The 12,141-nt window shown below is 35.4% G+C and overlaps 1 protein-coding gene across 3 annotated transcripts in view; it reads left to right on the forward strand.

Annotated features, from left to right (window-relative positions):
- Cad99C (cadherin 99C) overlaps positions 1-12,141 on the forward strand; it is a 164,883-nt gene that overhangs the window by 84,030 nt on the left and 68,712 nt on the right. The window lies entirely within an intron of this gene.

Below are 12,141 nucleotides of genomic sequence, written 5' to 3' on the forward strand. Positions count from 1 at the left end.
TACAAACTTATAATTTCAATTAACTATAGTCGAATTTCGACTACTGCGGGACCACTGGTATTAATAACTCATTCATTAATGACAGATATTTTCTAAGTAAAACATTCGTATCACATAAATAGCGTGATAGGGCTCTAGTATCAACAAAATGCTTACTTGTCTAAACGTTATAAAAGCTGATGCGTTCTATACTGCGACTATAATAGCCCTAGTAGCAGTAACTGACGATTGAGTGATGTGAACGGATGCTTTTTTGTACTAATAGGGAATACAGTAATCTTTGCGTAGCGGTACCGGTAAGTCGACCGGAGCTTATTAAAATTAATCCACTTTAAAGGGATTTACTTGTTGAAATACTAAATTTATTAATGGTATTACAATAAGCATTAGAAGATATGCGGACGCTATTTTACAAATGGGTGTTCTTGTAAGCCGTTATAGACTTTGATTCATGTTGGATTTGTCATAGCACGCTAATTTGCGTATAAAGATCTTTTAATTTGATGTTTCGCATACTTTTTAAACTAAACTCAAGTAAATTAAGACAGTTGTAATTGATGTAGCGCATATTTAAAAAAAACACACAATTAACGGATTATATTACAATGCACTTACCACTCACTCTGCACTACTTTTGGTTGACTGGTAGAGAATGCCTTACAAATAAGTCCGCCAATGCAGATAATCACATGAAGTGTAATAAATAAAAATAAATTAAATCGTGATTAAAAATTTACATTCGTTTTACACGTTAACTCTTGACAGTCATGTGTCAAGCGTTACAAGCGTTCGTCTTGAAATCTTTTGAATCGATTATGCAATTTGCGATACGTCAGCAATTTACATTTTATTTAAGGGAACTGCTGACGGCTTGCTAAAAAATACAACTAAAAAACAAGATAATATATTCTATTTATTTGTTAGTTTATATTTTCGGTTATTAGTTTATATGAGTCGTCTATTATCAAAGGTGGCAATCTGTGCATTTGGACAAAAAAATGTTATTGATATGTCAATACAGATTGATTTGAATATAATCGTCTCCTTCAAAGAATACGGTTCAAAACCTGCATTAAATAAAGGTTAATACTTAACCTGTTATTTATCTAAGATGTCGTTCAGAAGAGTTTTGTGACTGCCAATGGAATACAAAGTCAATAATTCGTTTATCTGATTTACCAATAATTGTCCAAAAGTCACATTGCCGGCTTTGATAATAGTCGACTCATATATACCACCACCAAAACTGTGAAGTATTTGAAACATCTAAAATAACGACAACAAAGAATGCGATATTAAATCGTAAAAAAGTTGTTGTAATTAGAAAACAAGATTTTGTAGACGTTTATTTTTTTTCGGTTGCGCCTAACAAGAACTGTGTCCAAGGCCAGTAGTGGTTTACAGATTCGGCAGTGTTTTGGCGGTCTTTATGGCACTAGCTATATTCGAAGTCATTATACCAAATAGCTTTCAACGAAATAATGGTGTTGGCTGTTTAATTGGTCTAAGTTGATTTATTACTGACGCGTGAACAAACTTACAGATTAATTAGTGTTCAATGGTCGCCGGAACCCAGAGATATCACAATGAAACAAGTTTCGGGTCATAATGGAGTTTTTTAACAGCCGTCCCAGCTTTTAAACTGGGTCGCATGACTGCTTGGCAGAAATAGAACGTACGATGGTGCCTATCAGTGCGGGCTTACCAACAGTAATTACAAAATAATAATCGGATTCGATTTTAAGACAAGATAAATATTTTTATGTTTCGTGGAAATCAATTCGTGAAAATGGTTTAAATACTTATTTCATTAGAAAAATTCGTATCGTTCTACACGAGTATACTGGACTTATTTGTAGTTTACGCAGCGACTCCTTTAAGTATATGTGTTGTAAGAGCAGAACTAACCTGATGATGCCTACCGTTAAGTACTTTCCATAAGCCTCGTTTGAAGAAGGAGATGTAATTTTTTATTTATTAGGTAGGTGGAAGAGCTCACCTGCCGCCACCTACCTTGAGATATAAGTTCTAACTAAGGTCTCAGTATAGTTACAACGGCTACGCCACCCTTCAAATCGAAACGCATTGCTGCTTCACGGCAGAAATAGGCAGGGTGGTGGTACCTACCCGTGCTGACTCACAAGACGTTCTGCCACCAGTAAATGTGCTATAAATATCGTAGAGGGAAGCTCATTCCGAAGCCGGATGGTACGTGGCAAAACAGATATCTTGAAGCGTACTGTGGATAAACGCAGCGGTTCTAGGTAGTATGGATGAACTCTACTCCAGTGACGGGTGGTGCGATGGTAAAAACGAGATGATGGGATCATCTCAAACAATTCCTTTGAGCACTTTTAATACATTGAATACATTGTATGAAGTGAACTTAAGTTCGTATGAGTTCAATCCCGAAGCTTTGTTAGCAAATCCTATGCCTTCGAAGTCAGCACTCGTCCACCAGTCCTAATATAGTAATGACAAGCTCCTAGAAAAACATCCATAAAAAAAAAAGTTATATTACTGGAATCTAATGTATAGTTCAACTGCTATCAGTCACTAATAACGTCCGAAAGCTTCGGGTTTTACTCAAATAATCTTAAGTTCTTAGTCTTTTTTGCGAAGTTCCATTCGAAATCGGTCAGTGATTTTATGATCAAGGTTATTTTTATTATTTATTTTATGCTATCTCATTAACACACTTTTGGCTTGCTTATTTGGGTTCTTTAGCGTAACCGTGTCCTTTTTAGTTCTTGAATTTTTTGTTTTAGTTGTAATGTAGTGATTTATCAAACTGAAGTTGTTTTAGCTGTTTGTGCGAATTACTTTTCTGCGGTATACATCAAACACACAGTAGTAATAAAACGAAGTTTCCACATAAATAGACTAATGCGTAAACACGGCTCAAATTACTACGGATTCTCAACTAATCGGGCGATGATCACATTCTCAACTTGGTTTGGTGTCAAAATGTTACCGAAATCATCATGGAGGATGGCGGCATTTAGGTTGTTGATGTCTATGAACTCTTATAACCACTTGTCACCGGGTGAGACGTGAGCTCGTCCACTCATCTAAGTATAAAATAAATTAAAAACGTTCTAATTGGAGGGTGTGCCATTATAATCGATTACATTTTTAATACGTATTATAGTGAGAACTACAATTGCAGCAATAGCTATACAATTGTTTTCCATTATGTGTTAGAGAATGTTCTCGTCCTTGCTTTTGTTTTAAATCATATACTTAAATATTTTTAGTGAGACAATGAAATTAGGCTTTTTTATTTTTATTGTCGATGGGTGGACGAGGTCACGGCCCACCTGGTGTTAAGTGGTTACCGGAGTCCATAGACATCTACAACGTTAATACCGCTACACACCTTATGATATTTGTTCTAGTGTCTCAGTTTTTAAAGTACAACATGCAACCATAAAATCCGTAACTAACCTTAGTTGTAAGATCGATAATCATATTTTCTGTACAAACGTCCAAACAAATGAAGAAAGCGTAACTTGGAAAGTACTATTCAAGCAGTTAATTAGTTCCAGTGACATCCACTTTTTTTTCCACTTTCTTCTTTATTGAGGCACATATCTACAACGGACGTGAGTTGCCCGTTGCCTATTCTGTCAATTCTAATGAATTGTAATGATAACGTTACACGAATATGACTGTTTCTGATTGTCTATTAAATAATACGTTTGAATATTTAGTTGGTAAATAATCCTTAACTCAGTATGCAGTCGAAAACGGATGTTTTCACACAGGCAAGGTAATTTCATATCGCTTCATAAACTTGGCAATATAGATAGAGGCAATAGAGGCTTTAACATTTTGAATGACAAAACAGTCGTGATCTTTGTGTCGGTCAACTACTCCGTCTTATCTTATACCTTTAAACAAGCAATTCTTGTATATATATAATCTGAATCTCGGAAACGGCTCAAACGATTTTCATAAAATTTAGTATACAGGGTATTTCGGGGGCGATAAATCGATCTAGCTACGATTTATTTTCAGAAAATGTTGTTTTATTCGTGTTTTCAATAATCAATTCTTCCCGACATCTATTGGCGAATAATAATATTATTTTTCTTAATTGAGGGCAACTAACCGCTTTAAAGAAACAACAAGATGGCGTTATTAAAAAAAAAACGAGCAAAGCTCGGTCATCATCTAGTATTGTTTATCAAACCATTACTGAGGCTGTTTAGAATAATGTTTAATTTCACTTCGGGCAAAGTGTATTGGCGTTGCCTCGGTTTCATAGCATTCGTTCGGTGACTAGACAACGTTTTCTCGAGTAAGCCGCGAGGTCAGACGTTTAAGTTTTGGCCAGACACGAAACAATAATGTGCCTAGTTTCGAAAGTCACGCGGCCCGCTCCAAATCACTTTTGTACGCAAAAACAACAATTTTCGGTTGGATAATAAATAATTCGATGCGATGGCGAAATAGCAATGTTTTTTTTCCTAAAATTGTAACGCAGAAAGTTTGTCAGTAAAGCCTAATGTTAGGCCCAAGTGCGCACAGAACGACGAATTAAGGCGTCTATGAGAGAGTCGAGTCCGTTGGTCAATATTTAATGATTAGAGAAATACGATAAAATTTTTAATTAACGCTATTTATTTGTTCAAACAAAAACATTTCGTCAAATTGAATTAATACAAAATTAATATTGTTAGGAAATTTTCCTAAAAAGTAGTTTGAATTTCGGCATTGACTTAAATTTGGTTGCGTAAATTAGAATCAATTTTAAAATGAAATTAGATCCAAAAAAAATTTATGCAATAAACCGATATTATTAAACACTTCCAGTACTGTTGTACATCGTTCGAAGAAATTCAAATTATAAAAACCTTTCAAAACATTCTTCTTGAATCACATCCGAGTCACCGACAGCTTAATAATACGTAATGCTCTGTCTATATTCTATTACTTACGATTTCATTCGAAAAGATCGTAATCAGAAGCCATTATCTTCTGAGTTCCACGAATAAGGCTATCGGATCTATGTCCACTTTATTTAGTCAGTAAAATCGAAATTTAATGTGTATCTAGCTTGTTAGTTACGTTAAGGGCTTGACTTACTTAATGTTGAACCACTCATTACAAGCATTTGAATTATTATTAACATTTTGTTTTCTATCTTTCTAGAAGTCGTTGCATCTTGACTTGATTTAATTCTTCGAAAATCCCCAAATAGTGGTGACGGTCAAATCTATAATTTAATTTATTCTTTTATTTTTGTTTTTTTATTGTGTAGATGGTTGGACGAGCTCACAGCCCACCTGGTCTTAAGTGGTTACTGGAGCCCATAGACATCTCTACAAAGTAAATGCCGCCACCCACCTTGAGATATGAGTTCTAAGGTCTCAGTATAGTTACAACGGCTGCCCCACCCTTCAAACCGAAAAGCATTACTGCTTCACGGCAGAAATTGGCGGGGTAGTACCTACCCGTGCAGACTCACAAGAGGTTCTACCACCAGTAAAAATTCAAATACTGTCATAGGAGGAATAAATAAAATTTGCATTACTTCCCTAGTACATATAACGTTTTATTCAATAATCTTGACATACATTTGTTGAGTACAAACAATTTTAAACATTACCACTTTGGATGATCTTTCAAAAGCCATGAAATAGCAACAATAGCGTGGAGTTCAGGTGATTGCGGATCTCCGCCCTCGTGATGCTGTTGTTCCGATAACGGCTCATCGGGACCTTGACTGGCTGGCTGAACTTTACTGTGAGTCACGCCGATACCAATGAGCGAGAGCAGGTTGTGATTACTTGCCTTATACTTCACGGAAAATCTATACTGTTGCGAAATGATCCCAATGCATACCTATACTGAATAATTTAACATTAACATTTATTTAAATAAATAATGATAATTCGAAAACACATTTGTTGATTAAATCACAAGCATGAATATTAAATAGTTAATGAAAAGAATAGTAAATAAAAGACTGGTGTGTAGATCACCAAAAAAATATATATATATATTACTAAAGGACGCGGTGGAATCAAATTTACCGAAATAAAAACTAAAGACTTTTATCTAGATGGATATACAGTGGAAGACAACCGTTATGGAAAACCAGGCCCACGTTATCCATTTAAAGTAACAAACAGAGTAAGAATGTCGGGAATAGCATCACGTTTGGTTATAGATTCAAATGTCATTGCGGCAGGTCGTGTCCAAGACGTGGGAGATTCACATTTCGCTTCCTGACTATTTTCCGTTGTACTGTAACAACTGGTTTGAATGTTATTACAAGGAATGGTGTTCCGACTTGATCAATTGTGGGCGAGACTTGACGAAACCAACGGCACTTACTGTTTACAGTAATGCCCATTGAATTAGCTGGATTCGTGAATTAGGTACGGAACAGTGGGCTTAGGGATATAGCGTATTTACTAAAAAAAAAAACTAAATACTATTTAGTTCTTTATTTATATTTTAGTGCGTAGATGGGTGGACGACCTTACATCCCATCTAGTGTTAAGTAGTTACCGAAGCCCATAGACGTAAATGCCGCCACCCACCTTGAGATATTAGTAATGCTGGTCTTGTGATACTTTTATGCATTTACTAGCTGACCCGGCAAACATTGTTTTGCCATATATAAGATTTCTAGGGAATTTCTAGTGTAGAAAAAAAAAAACTAACTTATTGTAAGTGTAAGGATGTGGTAAATGAGTGAAAGAGGTATGTAGTGCTGTGAACGATGAGGGAATATATAATAAAAATAACAAAACCTCATTCAACCACATAATACCTCATTATAACAAAAAAAAAAGTCCAAGTAAAAAAAATATGTTAGGGGTGGACAACCCTAATCACTTAGGGGTATCAAAAATAGATAGTAGCCGATTCTTAGGCTTACTGAATATGCATAAACAATTTCATGAGAATCGGTCAAGCGGTTTCGGAGGAGTATGGGAACGAACATTGTGACAAGAGAATTTTATATATTAGATGTTCTTATTGCTTCTACTATGACTCTTGTTTTATAACAATTATTTCAATGAAGCTTACTCAGGAACATGGGCATATCAAATAAAGCTCTCAGCGCGTGCGAGTATATTTATAATTAAATAACCACAAATACGTAAATGTTATTTAAGAGCAAGCTTCGAAAAAATCGTGTTTTTTTAAGTAATAATACCTATGGATATATTGATACAGGAATCGTAATATACTTTATGATAAGTGACTGGTACAAGATACGTGCGTAAGAAAAGTGGTCAGTTTCAGGTCAATCAAGTTTGCTACAGATAATGTATTCGGTTTTTTTTTTTTTTTTCGCCCAGTAACTTTAAATGTCGAATGTAAGACTTGTTTGTGTGTATTGCGTTATGTAATAAAATCACTAACAAATTTCATGGAATTACACGCTTATAGCAGAGAGAGAAAGGTTTTCCCTTTTTAATAAAAAAAAAAACGTTACGACTAGTCGTCATAAATGTCAGATTGCTAGCTGTAATTGTTAGCTGTACATTAGCAAAGTTTGTGGCCATTGTGGGTCAATTGCTTTTATGTCATTTAAAAAATAGTTATAAAGCACAATAGTTATTTTGATTGAAGCACTGTCTGTGATGAGTTTCCTTAAAATTCTAACGCACGAGTAAAGGACAGCGGTCTAATTTTAATTACTTTTTTGACCCATTCACGTAATTAGTGTTAATCTGTAATACTATGTGTCTCAACCGGTGGGTCTCATTGTTTTGTCTATTACTTGATGAGAATCGGTCATCAAACATGAAATGGATCCTTAAATGTTGTAGATGAGAGATGACATTATAAATGATAAACATGATTGGACTTTTTGTCATAATGCGGGTGGTATTCAAAAAGCTGTATCTTAATGGAAAATTATCGTATCTGAGTAAAAACGCGTCTAAATTCTACAAAATACAATAATGCAAATAAGCTTTCACATTTTGACACACCAGACGCTATGAATTTTCATACGTTGCTCATTTAGTACACAATAGATAAACTAGGTCGAATGCCAACCAGTCATATAAACAATAGTACAAACAAAAGAAGATACAATAGTGTTATAGTAGTCCGCTAAGAACTTTGTGCGTAAGAAATAGATGTTCGGAAGCGTACGTAAGGCTGTGTTGAAAAGATTTTACAGTTACAAACTCTTATGGTAATCTAAAAAAATATGGAAAAAGTTGATAGAAGAGTTCGTGGTCTTGCAAAAGTGAAACCTGTAGACTTCTAAACTATGTACTATAATCCTGCTACATCACTTTAAAATTGATATCGAAGTATCGATTCTTTGGGATCTCGAACCTCTGTTACCGTAAAATGTTGATTAATGATACCTACTAAAAATCAAAATACTTTTAACACCATAATTAATTTCATAAAAACTATATATTGTTTCTGCTTGCTGATTGTTTTTAATTTCTTTGTTTCTATGTTTTTTGTTTCTCTAGTGTTTTAATTTGTTTATCCAATATAAACAAGACCATTAATTTGGCTTTTTGTTTCTATTATTTGTTATATTATTATATTATGTTAGTTGGCTGTTGGTTCTCCTTGTAAATAAATAAAAAAAAAACTCTATCCACAATACCCAATGCTATGAGTACTATATTCGTTAAGCTTTATAACTGCATCCCCATTTAAAGTATTTAAACGAAATTCGAGATAGACTAAAGCTATAATCCCATTCTAAAATCACAAGTTCATTCAATGTTAATGAACATGAAATAATGTAAACACATTTGTACGCAAATTTTGATTTTTATTAGGGAAATCTATGCGACAGAAATACACGAGTCGGTGGCGTTAAGTTTAGTAACTTTCTCAAAACTGCATAATATTTACAAATATGTATATTAGATTGATTATATTCCTAATGTTGGCATTTGTTATTTTGGTCTACAATCAAGTAAACTAAATTTTATTTAGTTGTTTTTTTCTTCAAAATTACAACCATAATGTAGTTCGTTCTCAGTGTTATTCCGAGCACGATTCGCGTAATAAGACCGTGTTACATTCCATTACTGGCACACGGTTTTTATTGCACAATTACCGCGACAATCAATCGGTCACACTTCATTATAAATTCAACTCGATCTATTTGTTCAACCTGCTCGCGGCCACAATGAATGGCGGGCACTCCCATCTACCCACACTAAAATAATACTCATGCTCGAATACAGGCCGTTTATTGACATGTCTTGCGCAAATAACTTATTTATTTATTTGCTTATTTGAGAACTAAACACTTTATAGGGTGTCTTGTTAGGTTTTGAGTCTTTTGAGCCCGCATAGGTAGGTACCCTGCCTATTTCTGCCATGAAGCAGTAATGCGTTTCTGTTTGAAGGGCGGGGGAGCCGTACTGTTAAAAGTGAGACCTTACAACTCATGTCTCAAGGTGGGTGGTGGCATTTACGTTGTAAATGTCTATGGGCTCCAGTGACCACTTAATATCAGGTGGACCGTGAACTCATCCACCCATCTAAGCAACAAAAAAAAACTTGAACGCAACAGAGTACAAATAACTTAACAGCTCCGATTCTTCGTCAGAGTTGTCAGATGTGTATTAAAATCGATTTATTTAATGACGCAATATCGAGTGGTCGATATGATTGTGAGTCAAGTTAGACAGTTGTCCGACTTGCGCCTACACATTAAACGCATTTACGAATGACACTGAGAAATTGCTACCTGCCCTGCTTACTTGTACTGCGCGTATTCAATGTATGAGCTAGTTAGAAGATGTAGTGGCTACATGTAGACTAGTGATGCTGTAATCTGAATGGCGTTTGTAGACCCCGCACTTACCGTCTGGACTTTAGCATCAATTATATAAAGACTATACCTGTTTTATCGCAGAAAGCTGTTACAAAGCTACTTAGTTTATTGAACAGGCTTGATTTCGGTCTATAAACTATGCTACAGTGAATATAGTAACAGTTACTCAATTATAGAAACTACGATATAATTAAAGCGTATTATTTGGCTCCGGAATTAGCGCTCTGATATGTTATTCTTGGGATGAGGTTTGATAATAATCCTATGCACAAGCACCGGTTACTCACCATCGGGTGATCTATCTTTCTTTTTTAATCTTTCAAGCATAGATGGACATGCTTGAAAGATTAAAAAAGCTTACCATCAGAGAGCTTCTTTCTTTCTTTTCCTTCTTGCCCCTGTCCTACATTATGTGGGGTTGTCGCAGCGTGTCCTCTTTCTAATCGGGCCTTTCATATATAATATCTGCATTCACACTCTACTCTCGCATATCTTTTTTCACATAGTTCAACTCTTTATTGGACGCCCAGTTTACCGTTGACTTTCACACTCAGGATCTTTTTGGTGACATTCATCATTTAATAACATGCCGATATCATGAAAACCTTCAATTTATTATATTTTCATTTACTGGCGCTACTTTAAATTTTCCATTTGTATAGATCACTTCTAATCTTATCAATTCTTGTTACTCCACACGTCCATCTAAAAATCCTCGTTTCTGCTGCATACATTCTTCCTTCATCCACCGCTTTCGTAGCCCAGCACTCTAGTCAATACAGTCAGTCAAAAATACAGGCTTTATAACTGACTTCTAAATCTTCCCTTTAAGTTTAAAGGGGTATTCATCGGTCCCAAGCTGTTCTCAGAACCTGTCACCATTAGACCATTAGACCTTTCTTTGTGTAGGGTGTGGAAAGGTGTTCGAATTCACGGATCATTTGACTTTAACAAGTTACCTACTAAAGCCCATAGATCTCACAAGTCGCCTCAAGGTCGAAGTCGTAATTGCACTGTAACGCTCATCCAACCCTTTAGATCGGAACGTCTAACTGATTTGTGGCAGACCACAGCACGCCCTGCCACCGGTAACCAAAATAGGAAATAGAAATTTGATTGAGAAGAACAGGTTCTGCGAAGACACCGCAGTGGAGGTAGCCCGCAATTGGCCTTATTTTTTAAAAATATCAATTAAATATTAAATGAAAGTAAATTATCTTGTAACGCCATTCGTTTTAAAGCCATTATTGAGGAGTTTAATCATTTTCAAAATCCTCTGACGGTGATCACTGCTTATCACAACGTTAGCAAAGTAAATATTTAATTGGTATCGCTAATTGCTGAGTCTTATACCTATTGTTGTACCGACGATCTCTCTCACAATTGCCATTGTGGTTAGACAATGTTGGGAGCTGACCTCAGGATCGTGATGCAACGTAAGTACAAAGCTGCAAAGGAAGTAAGCGAATCTTTCTCGGAACGTTGACTCAAAGGTGTAAAATACAATCGTATCGAAAATGCGTTCGGTTCTTGTAAGAATACAAAAGCTTTAAGTTAATGACGGGCTTGTGGTTGGATCCTAGAACAAGATATATACTGTCGATTGCGGTAAATAGGTTAATAATATTCAACATCATGAATAATTATTATTACTGGTGGTAGGACCTCTTGTGAGGCCGCGCGGGTGGGTACCACCACCCTGCCTATTTCTGCCGTGAAGCAGTAATGCGTTTCGGTTTGAAGGGTGGGGCAGCCGTCGTTACTATACTTGAGACCTTAGAACTTGTATCTCAAGGTGAGTGGCACATTTACGTTGTGGATGTCTATGGGCTTCAGTAACCACTTAACATCAGGTGGGCTGTGAGCTCGTTCACCCATCAAAGCAATAAAAAATAAATTAAAAAATCACTTTGATTGCGATTATTAAAAAACCTAGCCGGTTTGTTCGTAATATAATTTTCACGCAATTCTGTAATTCATTATATCATTATGTAATTCATTATGTTTAATGTGCATATTTATTTATTTGTCTTCATTATTTATTATTATGCTTGAGGTTTTGTCTATTTGCATCGATTTCTCTGATTTATTTAAATAATAGTACATCACAAGTCACAACATACCGGCCGTATGTTTTTCAGGAATAGCCTTGGCAGGAAGAGATATATTTTAGCGAAACTGTTCAAATTATACCTGCCTATTGAGTGACAATTCAATGCTATTTTTTTTTTCGATGTACAACGAAGTATACTCTTTAGTTAGCTTATTCTTTGTAGAGTAATTTTGGTTCTGATATCTGCTACAAAGTAGAAATTACTGGTGGTCAGATGTATTGTAAGACTGCATGACTA

Source organism: Bombyx mandarina, chromosome 06 (genome assembly GCF_030267445.1).
Source record: "Bombyx mandarina strain Sakado chromosome 06, ASM3026744v2".
NCBI classification, from domain to species: domain Eukaryota; kingdom Metazoa; phylum Arthropoda; class Insecta; order Lepidoptera; family Bombycidae; genus Bombyx; species Bombyx mandarina.